The sequence below is a fragment of the Nyctereutes procyonoides genome, unplaced genomic scaffold (assembly GCF_905146905.1).
Source record: "Nyctereutes procyonoides isolate TBG_1078 unplaced genomic scaffold, NYPRO_anot_genome, whole genome shotgun sequence".
Lineage (NCBI taxonomy): Eukaryota > Metazoa > Chordata > Mammalia > Carnivora > Canidae > Nyctereutes > Nyctereutes procyonoides.
Window position 1 is genome coordinate 58425052 of NW_026575146.1, and position 15047 is coordinate 58440098.

The 15047-nt window shown below is 36.9% G+C and overlaps 1 protein-coding gene across 6 annotated transcripts in view; it reads right to left on the bottom strand.

Annotated features, from left to right (window-relative positions):
- RFX3 (regulatory factor X3) overlaps positions 1–15047 on the bottom strand; it is a 288427-nt gene that overhangs the window by 181752 nt on the left and 91628 nt on the right. Inside the window, exon 1 of one of the 6 annotated variants that reach the window (XM_055309888.1) lies at positions 9484–9703. The exons of the other annotated variants lie outside the window; for them this stretch is intronic. The gene's annotated coding sequence lies outside the window, so the exon portion shown is untranslated. Of the gene's footprint in view, positions 1–9483; positions 9704–15047 lie in introns of those variants that run through there. 6 annotated transcript variants of the gene reach the window in all.

Below are 15047 nucleotides of genomic sequence, written 5' to 3' on the forward strand. Positions count from 1 at the left end.
CTTAATATAACTTCAGGGTAATGCTACTTTAAGTACGCAAATAGTTATAAGCAGCAGAAAGGCAAAAGAAGCAAACAACTTGGGCAGCCCCAGTGGCTCAACGGATTAGTGCCGCCTTTGGCCCGGGGTGTGATCATGATCCTGGAGACCCAGGATCAAGTCCCGTGTCAGGCTCCCTGCATGGAGCCTGCTTCTCTCTCTCTCTCTCTCTCGAATAAATAAAAATCTTTAAAAAAAAATAAGCAAACAACTTAATAAGGATGGATTTATTAATTCATTTCGTTGTCTTTTCTTCTTAAGAGGGCTCCAAATGAAAATATCATTATTTTCCTAAAGTAAATATATTGAGTAAAAAGTTATAAAAGAAAGGTGCAAAGGGTGACACTGGCATTTCTGAGGTTCAACAGCTGTTGCTCCAAAGCCACGTAAGTCAGTGAAACTGGTGAGTCCCTGAGGTAGCTGCTGGAGATGCAATGCAGTTGCAACAAAAGCTATGGACTATTTCCAAAACACAAGAGGCCATCCATTTTTTTTTGGGCATGCCAACCCCATTACAAGGTTATTTTTAGAAAGAGAGGGAAATTTATGACTATCTTTGAACTTCCAATGGGAAAAAAAAGTACAAATTTCTCACTTATTAAATTATTGCTGCTGGCAATTCTACTGTGAAATTCATTTTTCTTTCAAATTGAATATTAATAAGGCTACCACCAATGCTGAAAATCCGTGTTTATTATATAATGTGTGTTGAGTAAAAACCAATATAGAAAGAGAATAGGGCAAATTTTAAAAAATAAAATTCTATTGTGTTTTATATTGATGAATCTAAAAAAGTCATGTCTTATGTTGGTTCTTAAAGCACAGGCTTTACATATGTGAAAATTTATCTCAGTTTAACAGGGAAAGCCCTAAAACCCAAAATACCCTTTCCTTAGGAAATATATAAAATACATAAATTTCTACAAAATGTGTTACTTTATAGCAACATTTAATTTTTTTCTTAGTTACCTTTTCTCTTAAAAAGAACTTGCCCAGGGATCCCTGGGCGGCGCAGAGGTTTGGCACCTGCCTTTGGCCCAGGGCGCGATCCTGGAGACCCGGGATCGAATCCCACGTCGGGCTCCCGGTGCATGGAGCCTGCTTCTCTCTCTGCCTATGTCTCTGCCTCTCTCTCTCTCTCTCTCTCTCTGTGACTATCATAAAAAAAAAAAAAAATTAAAAAAAAAGAACTTGCCCAAAATGAAACATCTCTATTTTCTTAGGATATTATTAAAATATTTGTTAAAGCGTAACATAGCACGCACCAAGCAAAATTTAAGTGATTAATTTAAGTGATTAATGTTCCTTTCCAAGAATAGATAATCAAATTATTTTTTACATGGGAGTTAAATTTATATTTCAGGGATATCCTATTCTAGTTTATGATTTGAGTTGCTCAGGAGTGAACTCTTGATTAAAAAAAAAAAAAAGGCAGCCCTTCAGTATTTAGAATATACTCTTTTTCATGTATAGATGTAACTTGAGAAAAAGAAAAAAACCCTCAACAGAGAAAATCATTTAAAAGTACCGTAGATTCTGGACACAATTTCTTTGAAGAACTCATCCCTGCTTTCTTTTCTTTTTGCTTTGAAGACAAGGAATGCTTGTCTGTCATCCAGGCTTCCTGAATATGGATTTAACCTAACAGTTCACTGCTATAACACCTTCAGAGTCAAGATAGTTAGAACAAATATAAGCTAAGTTCTGCAGTACTGTATAGCAGTTCTCTTGGCAACTGTGGGTAAGGCTGCAAGTGAAAAATCTTTTATGCTTTTTTGCATAGTATCTCAGTGTGGGAGGATGAATACTAAGTAATAAATTAGGAAACAGAAAAAACATACATCCTCTACCTAGAGAAAATGAAGCACGGTAAGGCGGATGTTTTGTTTTGTTTAAGATTTTACTTATTTATGAGAGAGAGAGAGAGAGAGAGGGAGAGAGAGAGAGGCGCAGAGACACAGGCAGAGAGAGAAGCAGGCTCCATGCAGGGAGCCCGACATGGGACTCGATCCTGAGCCCCCAGGATCACACCCTGGGCCAAAGGCGGTGCTAAACCGCTGAGCCACCCAGGCTGCCCAAGGCTGGTGTTTGGTACTCAAGAGTCTCCCAATGAATCAAGATTGAGTTAAATCTTCAGCTACTTACATCCCATTTTTTAAAGTGACCATTTATTGAATGCTTACAACTAAATTTAATACTTTCATTCTCAACCACCTTGCAAAATATGTGTTGTTCTCTACTTCATACAAATGGGGACCCTGAGGCCCATAGAGACCCAACTATTATCCAAAAGTTCCACCACTCATAAAAGACAACACTAGGATCCACAAGGAATTCCATCTGACTATAAAACATATGTTCTTGCCATAGTCCCTATGCTTACAGGTTTTTATTTGTTTTCCATATTTCCAAATGAATGGAAACAAATTTGAGTTTCAAATTTGAAATCTGCAACTGTTATAAAATGACACTCTTAAGAGTAAAATCATTGTCCTGCAATATCAGTGAGAAATTTACAAACAGCAGGGACTTCTTCAGTATTCATACACATGCCAGTTCGGAAAACTCAAAGATACAATTGCTGTCTTCCCAAAAGAGCATATTACATTAGGTAGGATTTTAATGGGTTCAAGAACTGTTCTCAAACTATTTAAGAATAAAACTCATAAATTATGTTCACAACCTAGTCCCACCCAAATTCAATAAATATTCAGTTGCTAAAGGCCAGTAACATCAGATGCTGGAAAAGATGGCAAGATGAGGAAATCATTAAATTCCTGACAGCCTCCACTTTGATCTTTCCCTAACAAAGACTATTCCCCTAAGATACATCCTTGTCCTTCTGCATTCCACTCTGCACACACTGTCCCTCAAATAATAGTTTGCAGTTTCAGTGTTCACTTGTATATTATGATGACCTTCAAATCTATTCTCCTAGCCCCTACTTCTCATTGACCTAAATTCTAGCCCCATAATATGAAATGTCTCTTTGCAAATGCAACACAATGAGATCTGTGACATTCACACTCTCTGACCCCTCAACCTCTCTCTCTGTGTCAATGCCTGGAAGATAGTGGGTGATGTTCCTGACTGTTTCAGCCTCTAGCCTTCATGGAGCTTTATTCACTATCTACATCTCCTCTAAACTCTGAACCTATGTGGTTTAATTATCAGACTCACTCACAGTAAGTAACCTCATCTATGTTAACTATTTATTCCCTACATAGATACAAATGTTTCTAGGTCTAAATGACAGAATAAAGTGGGAAGACTGTGAAAGTAAACTAAAAGCACTTACTTGGGAGTCAGGCCGTAACTTCCATAACCCTTACATGGCAAGTATTATCGAAATCCTACAACACACCAAGCAATTTAACTAGGTGCTTTATAAATTCTGACAACTGAAATGGAAAACTAATACTATATGAGTACAGAGAACAATTGATGATTATCATTTTAGGCATAAAATTAGAATAGTTACATAACTTGTCCAGGGTCACATACTTAGCAAGAAATAGTACTAGAATTCGAACCTAAGTCTAGCTGACTTAACAGACCAGTATCCCTTCTGTTATGCTATGTTGGGCCTGTTTCTGTCATTTACTAAAGTCACTTTAACCTAAGCCTGAGTTTACTCATCCAGAAAAAGAAAGGATGTTATCAATGTCCCTATGGGAGGAACAACAAGCCGGTAGGAAGGCATCTGAAGTGAGATATTTTTCCAAGTTCCCACATATATACTACATATGATTCCAGTATGGTCCTCCATTTCATCACCCCAACTGCTGCTAAGGATCTTGGCTGTTCTTATGCTATACATTAAGTGGTATAATATTGTACAAAAGTACACTGTGATAAGTTAAAGAAGCATATTGTAAATTATAAAGTAACCACTGAAAGAATAAAACAAAGAGGTATCACAATAAGCCAATAAAGGAGAAAAGAAGGAATCATAAAATTCTTTAAGTAATGTAAGAGAAAGAGAAGAGGGAAAACATCCAAAGAATAGGTAGGACAGATAAGAAAACAAACAGCAATATGGTAGATTCAAACCTAACCATATCAGTAATCACATAAAATGGAGTTTAAACAAACCAATGAAAAGGCAGAGGTGGTCAAATCATATGAAAAACAAAGACCAAGCTAAATGCTATTTGTAAGAAATCCACTTTAAATCTGGTGTCACAGGCTAAAAGAGGACTGAAAAAGATATACCATGCAATATTTTAATACCAAATGAAGTAAATTTCAAAGCAGAAAATATTACCAGGAATAAGGTCATTTCATAATGATAAAAGAGCCAATCCATCAAAAGAACCTGCAGTCCCAAATGTTTATGCATCTACAATCAGAACTTCAAAATACATACAGCTAAACCTGACTGAACTGAAAAAGAGATAATGGTAAAATGCATTATCACAGATGGAGATTTGTAACATTTATCTTTCAATAATTGATATAACAAGTAGACAGAAGATCAGAAAGGATACAGAAAATTTCAGCACCATCAACCAACCTGACCTAATTACCAGCTCTGGAATATTCCACCCAACCATCTCAGAATACATATCCTTCCCAACTACACACTGAACATTTAGCAGGACAGACCATATTCTGACCACCAAACAAGTCTCAATGAATTTCAAAGAATTCAAATCTTATAAAGTAATTTGATCACAACAGAATTAAATTAGAATCAATAACAGAAAAATGTCGTGAAAATCATCAAATACTTGGACACTGAATAATGTACTTCCAAACAACCCATGGGTCCAAGAAAAAAAATAAATAAAGGAAATTAGAAAGTTTTCGGAACTGAATGAAAAAACAACATATTCTAATTTATGAGATGTCTTACCACCCCCTATGAATATGAGAGAAGGAAAAGAGTTAAATGATTTAATCAACCAACAGATTTTTCAAGTAAGCAAAATAAGAATTTAAGAATAAAAGGAAGGGTTGTAAATTCATAAAATATTAGATCTGGAAGGATCCTAGAAATCTTTCTAAAATCTGTAAACTCACAAAATTTACAGAGGAAACTGTTCCAGGAAGAACATATGATTTGCTTAATAGGGTTTATAACTGTAAATATTTAAAAATGAGCAGTCTCTGCTAGTAGCTACATCACACAGATATCTGAGTTCTTGAAATGCCTATTTTCACCCAATAAAAAGCAGATAAATGTTTTGTAAAGACAGATGTGCACATCTGTTGGCCTGAGCCTGACTAATGTGAGCATTTTGTGTTTTATGTGTAAGTTCTCTCTATTTGAACATGGAGCATATAGCAACTGAGAGTACTGAATTCTTGATCCACGTTGCCCAAATTAATAATCTGGCTTTATCACAACTGATGGCCATGACACTGGGCAAGTCATTTCACTGCCAGTGACTGTTTTCTGCACTGTGAAGCAGAAATAAACTGTAAAATGAGAGTAAGTAGTTCCTCCTATGCTATTTCTAAGGACTAAACAAGTTAATGCCTTTTGTGGGCTTACAACAGTGCCTGATAAAGAGCAAGAACTCAAAAAAAAATGACGATATTAGCAGTGTTTTATAATTACTTGAAGCTTATTAGTCAAGACAATGACTTTAATTTTTTTTAATTAGGTGACATCAATTAAAATAGGATATCAGCACAGAAAAATGGATGGCTTCCAATTCATAAGTGTTAAAAAAAAAAAAAAAAAGCTTAGAAGTTATTTGAAAGCCAGTGTCAAAACAAAGCTGGGGCAACTTCTTTTCAAAGCAAGAGACAATGATCCAATGAAAAATTATCTATGATGTGAAGTATTTTTGGATCAACCAACAAATTTAATACTATCACATATGAAATGATACTAAAGTTAAGGCTATCCTGCTGCCTTCTACTATTCCTTCTAATGTGTTCCATTCAACCAGAATTTATGGATTCAAATATTACATTTTTTTAAAAAACAAAACATTGATTTCTAAATTTGTTTTTGAATAGATAAAAGGCAGCATTCAGCAGTATATCATTTGAATGAATTCCATTTGGTATAAGAAAACAAAATAAATGTGGAACACATTTCACATTTTTATTTTATGCAACTTCAGGGCTTTCAACACTGCATATATTACTAAAAGCACAAAAATAGATGCTGTACTATCAAATTGTAAAGAATACAAAATTCATATAATTATACTTTATAATTTCTTCCAAATGTAAAAGGACAAGTTTTTTTAATTAAAATAATTTCATATATCTTGTGTGTTCCAGAATAAGGTAAAACAAGTATATTTTTACTAAGTATTTCCAAAATTTCATATTTTAATAAAAACAACTATTTGTAACACATGCTCTGTGCTTTTGACAATGACACCAAAGCCTCCTCAGCTGGGCTAAATGAGAATGTGCCTGCATCAATACGGTAACAACATATCAAATAATCCTGACTCACTCTACTGTTTAGAGAGGGACTACTGCAGATGAGTAGATTTTCTATATGTATAATAACATACCTAAAATTTCACTTACAACTTTAGCATTTTAAGACCATCCCTCTCTTCTCCTCAGACCATACAAGGCACTTTTTCTTCATACCGCACATTATGAGGAAGTGGGCCCTGATGGCACATAAAGGCAATGAGTGAGATGATCAGGACAAGGCTTTCTGCATGGGGATGCCCAGACACATGTTCCTCTACGCTGCCTCGGTCTCCATTCGTCCCCAGTCACCCAGTAGATTAAAGCTCTCTCGACGTGTGTGCTGCTTCCTTGGACTTTTTTTTGACCAGCAGCTTTCACCAATGGGAGATGGATCAAGGCCAGGAAAACACTCATGCAGGGGTAGAGTATTAACGGGGCATTCCATTCACTAAGCCTCATGCCTATGGAGAAGATGGTAGAGATCTGAAAACAGTAACTCAGGGCAAAGTAAGAAAGCTAACGTGGTTTTGAAGGCTGACTGTGGTCAGCATTTACAATCATCATCAAATACTTAGTTAAGCTTGACCACTTACAAAATTTTTGCATACATGGTTTTATTTGACCCACGCAGCAGTCCCAGGAAGGCACGGCATAGACATTTTTTTAAAGATTTTCATTAAAAAAAATAACAATAAAATAAAAGATTTTCATTTATTCACTCATGAGAGAGAGACAGAGACACAGGCAGAGGGAGAAGCAGGCTCCATGCAGGGAGCCTGATGTGGGACTTGATCCTGGGTCTCCAGGATCATGACCTGGGCTGAAGGCAGCGCTAAACCGCTGAGCCACCCAGGCTGCCCGACATTTTTTATTAATAACTATGTAGTTTACAGGTGAAGAAACTGAAGCAAGAAGCTTAAAAGACTTGTCTAAGGTTACCTTAACCAGGAAGTGAGCAAGAACTTGGCTTCTATTTTCCTCAAAACTAAATACAGCTTCCACAGTCATTCAACTACATCACCGCATCATGCACAGATAGAAGGCAGAGGGGCACAGTGACAGAGGCAGTTTTCACAGGGCACAAAGTCAGCAACTATTCCTACAAACCACGGTATTTTTCCCTGCCTTTAATCATCAGTCCTTCTCTCCTTTACTTCTTTACCTCTCATTCCTGGTTCTTTCCTTCCAATAACCCAAGATGACAGAAATCATTCTATTCATTTAAAGCCCTAAGATCCTGATCTGAGCAGCCAAGAAGAACCCTGGGTCAAAGCAGAATCCAGCAAATAGAGATCCTTTTCTCCTACAAAGTCCTGGGGCTATATCAGAAACTGGCCTAAGGTGTAAAGAAATTTATGGAAATCTCAGAGGTACATATTTCCACTATGGGCATAAAAAGCAGGCAAGCAACGAAATCATTGATGCTGTATCTCCTGCACCTGGACTGACTCCCCTCTGCCCCTGTTGGCTGGTCATCCATACTCAGGGACTGGATTGGAACAAACACTCAGAATAATGAACTCAGTCACAGTAAATAGCGAAATGAGGTATTAATGAATGTCTGAAGAACTACCCAGATCGTCGTGTGAAGTCTTTACAATGTGTTCTGGACTCAGGGCTTATGTTGTCTGCAGGAGTAAGTCAAAACCCAGTGTGTGGAAGATGCTAGCAAAAACAATGGACATGAAACCCCTACGCAACAAATGCACTTACAGAGTATTACTTTTGTTTAAGAGCTCAATATCGTCCTTTCCTTTAAAACCTAAATTTTAATACAGAAAAAAGGGAACATTTATATAACCAGACATCCAACTCCACAGAGATAACCACTGTTAATATTTTCTGGTCTATTTTATGAAACTGTATGACAGAAGGAGTGTACATTTTTAAAGCAAATACTATCTCATGCTTCTTACCGTATAGAATAGCAGTAGTAAAACTCTTAGCGTTCCAAGTCCTTCCTCTGTGTGAAATCATTTAATCATCCCACTAACCCAATGATGTTATGTACTATTATCCCTATTTCACAGATGGGGAGATTGAGGCATGGAATGTGTTCACTATAGTTATAGAGGTGCTGTATGACACAAATGAAACATGGAATGTAACCCTGATAGAGTAAATCTGTCTTCTTTACACACTTCCTTCTACTACATTTTCTCTTTCTGTTTCTCTGCTCTTCCACCTCCAGCAAAATGCACATGAGAGCCTATCATTATGTTAACTCCAGCAGGTAACTTGAGCCCATCAACTGGACCTATAGTCCTGTTGATGGGAACTATTCGCTCCAAAAGCTAAAAAGACTCTGATCTCCGGAAATAAAAAAAGAAGGAAAAATTAATATAAGGAGATCTGATCTGTTCTTTGGAATAGAAAAGGTGCATTTTCAAGAAAGGGCTGTAAAATCGAAAGGACCAGTAACACAGGAGGTTGCAAAAGAGAAGTCAGCCCGTGGGTTTTACTCTAGGTGAAATATACCGAGCTCAAACCACCCTAGCATAGGTACTCCTCACCTGAGAGGAAGACAGGTCTTGCTTCAGCCTGGTAGACTTCTCTCTACATTGGTTCACTGATCCTGAAACAAACTTGGGCTTTCTGTGCTGTTGTTGTTGTTGGTGGTGGTGGTGGTGGTGGTAGAGTTGCACATATGTGTGTGTGTGTGTGTGTGTGTATATTTTTTTTTAAGATGACCTGAAGTCAAAGGCAAAAACACAATGACTCTTCTGTCCTGGCATGGAGTGGATCTATCCAACCTTACAGGATTCTGAGTTCAAAAAAATAAAGGAATTTTGACTCATTAGTGAAGGAAGAACCCTTCTGCTGTCTTATCAGAAGCACCTCTTCTCTACCCTCTGAGGCTACTGGGGATAAAAGATCTCTTAAGGGATTTACAGTTCAAATTCAACAACCTGAATCATTCATCTGCTAGTTAAGAAGGTTCCATAATAAGTCAGAGTTACTTACTTGCTTTGAAAGTAAATAGTATAAAGATGATGTGGTTTATGTATACAATGGAATATTACTCAGTCATTAAAAACGACAAATACCCACCATTTGCTTCAACGTGGATGGAACTGGAGGGTATTATGCTGAGTGAAGTAAGTCAATTGGAGAAGGACAAAAACAGTGTATGTCCTCATTCATTTGGGGAATATAAATAATAGTGAAAGGGAATAGAAGGGAAGGGAGAAGAAATGTGTGGGAAATATCAGAGAGAGAGACAGAACATAAAGACTCCTAACTCTGGGAAACGAACTAGGGGTGGTGGAAGGGGAGGAGGGTGGGGGGTGGGGGTGAATGGGTGACAGGCACTGAGGGGGGCACTTGACGGGATGAGCACTGGGTGTTATTCTGTATGTTGGCAAATTGAACACCAATAAAAAATAAATTTATTATAAAAAAAGAAAGGAAATAGTAAATATTGGTAGAATGAAAATATGATAGTCAAGAAACGAAGAGACACCAACTGAGCACCTGCTACATATAAGGACCTGCTATATATGACATATTAAGGGACAAAGGGTCTTGTAAAAATTAATAGCTTCAAAAAGAAATTTACTTCAGAAATGTGATTTCTACAAGATTTCAGTATGATGCCTGACTGGACTATTACAATGGAAAGGTCTTTAAAAAAAAAATACAAAAAAAAAAAAAAGCTCTACAAAAATAGTACTCTTATCAGAAAGCTAAACATCTGCAAGAAACATGATAATTCTGAAGATAAAAGATGAAAACAGAAGCTATTTCCTTACTGTAGGATGATACTATCAAAACACTCAGACTAAACGAGTCCTCTGATGACTACAGACTGCTTTTCTGACATCAGTTTGACATTACCTCAACATAGGCTAAGAATTCTCTTCAACTTAAAAAAAACAAGTGGATGTGTATGAACTGGAATTACCATTGTATGCTGTAGCAGGAACGTAAAATGGTACAACCACTTCAGAAAGTACTTGAGAAGTTTCTTCTAAGTTAAACACATACTAGCCATATGACCCAGCATTCTACTCATAGGTGTGTGTGTGTGTATGTGTGTATGTGTGTGTGTGTGTGTGTGTGTGTGTATATATATATATAAGTATCTGAATAAAGGCTTGAACACATATATTTATAGCAGCTTTGTTCATAACAGGCAAAAACTGAAAACAACCAGGTGTCCATCAATAGCTGAATTGTGGTAAATTTGTAAAATGGAAGACAAATCAACAATAAAAAGAAAATAACCATACACACAACAGCATGGAGATGAATCACAGCAATGCTATGGTAAGCAGGTAAAAAAAAAAAAGGCACAAAAGAGTGTATATCATAGGATTCCATTTATGTGGAATTCTAGAAAACAGATCAATGTTTGCCTGGTGCTGTGGACCAGAGGTGGGCATGACATTAAGCAGGGGCACAAGGAAACTTCATAGTGTATGAGCATGTTCTAATCTTAATTGTGGTGGTGTTTATATGGATATAAATTTTTAAAACTCAATTGGATGCTGTGAAAGGGCATATTTTCAGGAAGGTATTGCATATAATACATGTACTTTAATTAAGGCGATTAAGACACAAGAACAAAATTTTGGAAGTAACATTCTGAAGAGTCAAGTTAATATTCCCACTATGCTAACTGCACTGTTCAGATCACACTAAGGGCATGATGTCTACTTCTACAAACATTTTAAAGAAAGCTGAAGATTAAAGACATTTAAGAGGAAGGGAAGTTTTATGGTGAGGGGATCTGGCAATGCTGTCCCCTGTAAGTAGTGACTGAATGCTTAGTGTGGTGACAAGAGATGAAAGAGGAACACATAAATGCCTTCATGTGTACAAAGCGTTACCTTCTGAGGGAAGAAATAGACTCCTACTGGGTGGATGTTATAAACACACAGATTTTGTCCTCAATGGGTAGAAAACAATAATTACTCTAATTAAAGTTCAAACTAAAAACCAAATCTCATTTGTTGAATATTCACCCTATCCCAGATACAATGGCATGTGAACCTTCTGAGAAAGTAGTTACTGAGTTCCTACAGGGAGCTCTTCCTGGGGGCTTCCTGGAGAAGGCAGTACACAGTATAGCAGATCAAATACCCTCTATTAAGACTCTTCCCAAAGTGTATTTTGTTCCCTTTATAAAAGGAAGTAAACTTTCATGATTTCAAATTGCTGAGCTCTACGGCTGCTACTAGTACCATGCCTTTCATATCTGGGTGTTTAATAAACATTTTTCAAATTAAATTGTGCTTTGCTTTTTTTTTTTTTTTAAAGATTCTATTCATTCATTCATGAGAGACACAGGCAGAGGGAGAAGCAGGCTCCATGCAGGGAGCCCAATGTCGGACCCAATCCCGGAACTCCAGGATCACGCCCTGAGCCAAAGGCAGATGCTCAACCACTGAGCCACCCAGGCGTCCCTGTGCTTTGCTTTAAAAAATACATTGCTGTTCATCACTAGCATGTCCAATGCAGAGTTCCTGTTTGGTATAAGCTACCTAATGGTAAAATTCTACTCCATGGGAAAATAAAACGCATTGTAGAATGATTTACTTTTGGATGAAATTTCAAGTATTACTAACAATCCCCACCCACCTCCCAAAATTGTTGACAAAGAATTGGTCTCTTAAATACCATTTTCTCTTATTGAAAATTATGTTGGTTACTCCAGAAAGATAGATTATTTCTATTGTTATAAGATAGTCATGATTCGAATACCAAAGATCACTTGGTTTGACAACCATCAGTGATTAAGAGAACCTTAAAGAGTGAGCTAAACTGGTGACCAAAGTCAGCTACAGTGTGGGGCTTCGTGGATTCTCAATGTGATTTTTTTTTTTTGTATATTTTTTTGTTGGAGTTCGATTTGCCAACATATAGTATAACACCCTGTGCTCATTATCTTAGCTTTGCAAATGGGCTATGGGTTGACAGAACTGCTGAGATGAGAATTTGTGACTTCATGGGCTGCTTCAAGGAGATTGAGGGCTTTAAAATAGGAAGAGATACCCAAGTCCATGTCTCGGTTGTACAAAGCACATGTAAAGCAGATGTAAAACAGCCATGAAAGATACATGGTAATTTAGAAGAGACCATGGAGATATCTAGCTATCCAGAGTACTATCTGGCCCCCAGATTATCCCATTATTTTGCAAGTGAATCAGTTCAGGCAAACCAAAAAGATCTGAGGCAAATGGTTTAAGGAGGAGATTAGCATGACTAGGACCAATAGCACAGCTTCTTACCCAAATGGGCAAAAAAATATTTAGAGACTGAAAGGACAGATGATTATTTATGTTCACAGAGAATTTATTTTGTTGTCCAATGTTTAGAATGCAGCTCCTAAAGTAAAAAGGCTGCCTTTCATGTGAATGGGGCCAGAGTGTACTTTATGCTACCCTCTCAGCAATAGCTAATTAGATCAACAATGGACACCTAATCCAAGCTGGTCCTTGGATTTTCTTGCTCCTTGGATTTTTGGAATGGGGATCTCTATCTAGGCTGGTCCCTCTAAAGGGTGGTGATGGGTGACTATATTTGGTCATGTGCATCTGAAATTAAATTTATAGAGTATGAAGAAGGGAGAGACATGCAGATAGAAGCAAATAGAAAAGATGAGTGTACTATCTAGGTTCCTAATGGCATATTTCTGTTGCTCATGAGGCCAAGCTGTTCTTTGGGATTGCAGGAGTTACTCCAATAACCTTCCATATTTCTGTTTTTAGATAGATTGAAATGGGTTTCCAATACTTAAAACTAAAAGAATATTAAAATTAAAACTATCTTTCTAACTAAATATATAGCCAGCTTATAAAGACTGCATAAAAACAAAAATATACATGCAAAAATGTGTCAAAATAGCACAAAGGGAAAAATCTAAAATTGAGGAATCAAATTTTTTATAACCAGAGCCTAGTAGTCAAAGGTATGAGTATTAATAAATTTATCTTTAGTGAAAGAATAAATGTTATCAACAGATAATAGCACTAATATGAAGACTGATATATCCTTTTTTTTAAATTTTTATTTATTTATGATAGTCACACAGAGAGAGAGAGAGGCAGAGACATAGGCAGAAGGGAGAAGCAGGCTCCATGTACCGGGAGCCCGACGTGGGATTCGATCCTGGGTCTCCAGGATCATGCCCTGGGCCAAAGGCAGGTGCTAAACCGCTGGGCCACCCAGGGATCCCGAAGACTGATATATCCTTTAAAAAACAAATAATTCTATTAATTGTTCCAGGAAAACATTTGCCATCATTGAGCCTTTGGTTCCAAAATTTTTCAAAATACTTAATTCTGGGTGACTGGTCCTAAAACACTTCTAGAGGAAAAAATTAACAATTATTGCAATGAGCTGTGACAACAAGCATTTCTTTAACCCAAAAGAAAAAGGAGAGAGACAGAAATGCCAAGCAATATTTTAATTAGAAAAAAAAACTTGAGCAGGGAGGAAGGATAGGAAATCATCACATCCAACTGGAATTCTATTAGTCAGACATTAAGAAAGAAGATGTAAAAAGCAATGGGTTTGAGCCAATAAACTCCCTAAGAACCTCCCACAAGCAATCACCTAAAAATATGAATCAATTCTGGTTATGCCTGCAGCCAACTACTCCTATTTAATTTTTAATTTTTTTATTTTAACTCCAGTTAGTTAACATACAGTATAATACTAGTTTCAGGCATTCAGTATAGTGATTGAACACTTCCATATATCACAGGGTGCTCATCACAGTAAGTGCACTCCTTAAACACCATCACCTATTTAACCCATACCTCCCATTTCTTTCTTAATTTTTTAAAAAATATTTTCTAATTGAGCAATGCACATTTCTGTTAGGAAGTTAAAATGGAAACGACAAAATCCTAGCAGTTTTCTTTTATAGCACAATTTAAAGTATCCATTATTTTCCAAGCAGGCAAATGAAAATGTCAAAAACATTCTTGCTGTAGATATTTAGTTGTTTTCTGCCAAATTAATGAAAGGAAAATATTGCACTTTGAATTGGTTAATTACCATGAATCCTTCTGCAAAGGGCTCCTGCTTGCAAAATTAAGCCAGCTCAAGTTGGCACACTGCCCTAATATTCATGGAGACTAGACTATAGGCTCCACTGTACTCAAGAGACATTTAGTTTTTGGCATCCATTCATCAGCTTACAAACCATCAGCCCAAACCACTATAGACACTCAACTGTCTGAAGTAAACAGGGCAGAAAGCACCTGCATTTAATAGGGATGTACCACATTCTGCTTCTTTGAAATTTTAAGAGCCAGACTTAGAATAAAGAATGAATAAGAATACTCTGATTTACATATCTTCTAGAAATTAGAGCTACTTTGACAAAAATCCTCCAGTGACAAAGCTGCTTCAAGGAAATCCTCTAGGAACAAGGCAACTCCAAGAAAGGAGGAATTTGGAGTTCTTTTTCCTCAGGGCCAGGCCAGGGTGAATGGAGCTAGTTCAAGTATAGGCCTGTAGGGAGCCCACATATAGAGCTCATAACTTACCACTTCCTAGGAATCAAGACAGAGGAGTAATGATTTGCCCATTTCCAAATGTGATAAAATAACCATAGCATTACTCAAACATAACCACATCTCTCCCTTTTTCCCTTATTCATG